Here is a 2,458-nt window from a genome sequence, read left to right as displayed (position 1 = left end):
GGGTGTCTACAGACTCATGGTGGACCTTCCTGGGGCCACGTGTCGACAGCTAATTAGCTGCTGTTTTTTGTACCCCATCAGTGACCAAACTCAACTTCTGACGAAGTCTTACCATCTCCTCCTCCTTAGCACCAAAAAAGTAGTCTAAGAAACGGTGTAACAAATAATTCATGGGACTGAGTAATTCACTTGTGAAAATGGGACTCAACAGCACTAAAAGGATAGTCTAACACCTAAACAAGTCGGTGTTTGGTGAGATGTCACCATAACCCACAGTGCACAACGTTACAACGCAGGAGTAGACTGCGTCTACATACTTATTCCCCTTTTCCCCAGACATCCCAGTCATGGACTTGGGATTTTGTGAAACCGCAACAACTCCAACAACTATGTAAATGAGGTAGGAAAACCGTAGTATTTTCTTGATAGAACAGCATGGAGAATATTTGCAATACAAAAGGACTTTATCCCCTGTGCTTGGTTTGATTTATTCATTTTCTAGATTTCCTATTTCAGCGCTATGTGGATTTTCGATTTCTGTGCTCTATGAATATTCGATTTCAGCAATTTCGTGCACTTCGGAAGAGAGAAGGGGCTCGCTCGACATTGGAAAAGATCTTTACGAGAGAAACCTAAAAATTCAAAAGAGAACAGAGGAATGAAACCATCTTTTTCGGTACGAGATTTTTATATTTCCTATTTGGGCGCGTGTGGAGTTTTTATGTAGTGTGAGCCCTTATAAGCCCTTATGGTCCGTCCTTTTCAGAAAGTACCACCCTATAAGATGATCCAAACCGTCCATGTGATGGGCCACAACGTAAATAGGTTGCACCCAAAAAATCATTTCCTTAGGATGATCCTGGCCCACCGATCTAATATTATGGAAACCTCTATAGATTGGAGGGCTAGGATCACCCCATGTAAAGGATTTTTGGGGCACAACCTATTTACATTGTGCCCCACTTTAAATTACACACGTTTTATTTCTCCCAGGCAACCCCCTGGCCGGGATAAAACACCCCCTTTCTGCTACAATATACCACACAACGCTGCAAACTACACTCGTCTTATTTGCCATTTCTTGGCGGATTTCGACAAAATTTTAAAGGGACCTAAATGGGATCCTAACCTACTATAGGGAAAAATTTATAACTCTGATGCACTAATTTATTAGGGTTTTTATTCAAAATGACGGGTTAAGTATTCGGTCAAAATGGGGTGTCTACAGACTCATGGCGGACCTTCCTGGGGCCACGTGTCGACAACTAATTAGCTGCTGTTTTTTGTATCCTATCAGTGACCAAACTCAACTTCTGGCGAAGTCTCACCATCTCCTCCTCCTCAGCACAAAAAAAGTAGTCTAACAAACAGTCTAACAAATAATTCATGGCACTGAGTAATTGACTCGTGAAAATGAGACTCAACAAGACTAAAAGGATAGTGAAATACCTAAAGAAGTCGGTGTTTGGTGAGATGTCACCATAACCCACAGTGCACAACGTTACTACGCAGCAGTAGAGTGCGTCTACATACTTATTCCCCTTTTTCCCAGACATCCCAATCATGGACTTGGGATTTTGTGAAACCGCAATAACTCTAACAACTATGTAAATGAGGAAGGAAAACCATACTATTTTCTTCATTGAACAGCTTGGAGAACATTTGCAACACAACAACACTTTATCCCCTGTGCTTGGTTTGATTTCTTCTTTTTGTAGATTTCCTAATTAAGCGCTATGGGGATTTTCGATTTCAGTGCTCTGTGAATTTTCGATTTCAGAAATTTCGTGCCCTTCGGAAGAGAGAAAGGGCTCGCTCGACATTGGAAAAGATCTTTACGAGGGAAACCTAAAAATTCGAAAGAGAACAGAGGAATGAAACCGTCTTTTTTGGCACGAGATTTTTATATTTCCTATTTGGGCGCGTGTGGAGTTTTTATGTAGTGTGAGCCCATATAAGCCCTTATGGTCCGTACTTTTCAGAAAGTACCACCCTATAAGATGATCCAAACCGTCCATGTGATGGACCCCAACGTAAATAGGTTGCACCCAAAAAATCATTTCCTTAGGATGATCCTGGCCCACCAATGTAATATTATTGAAACCTCTATAGATCGGAGGGCTAGGATCACCCCATGTAAAGGATTTTTGGGGCACAACCTATTTACATTGTGCCCCACTATTAATTACACACGTTTTTTTTCTCCCAGGCAACCCCTGGCCGGGATAAAACACCCCCTCTCTGCTACAATATACCACATAACGCTACAAACTACACTCGTCTTATTTGCCATTTCTTTGCGTATTTCGACAAAATTTTAAAGGGAGCTAAATGGGATCCTAACCTACCATAGGGACAAATTTATGACTTTAATGCACTAATTTATTAGGGATTTTACTCAAAATGACGGGTTAAGTGTTCGGTAAAAATTGGGTGTCTACAGACTCGTGGTGGACCT

Source organism: Tasmannia lanceolata, unplaced genomic scaffold, assembly GCF_043159265.1.
Source record: "Tasmannia lanceolata isolate RefF3 unplaced genomic scaffold, GAP_Taslan_0.1 ptg000020l, whole genome shotgun sequence".
NCBI lineage: Eukaryota > Viridiplantae > Streptophyta > Magnoliopsida > Canellales > Winteraceae > Tasmannia > Tasmannia lanceolata.
This window is presented reverse-complemented; position numbering follows the sequence as displayed.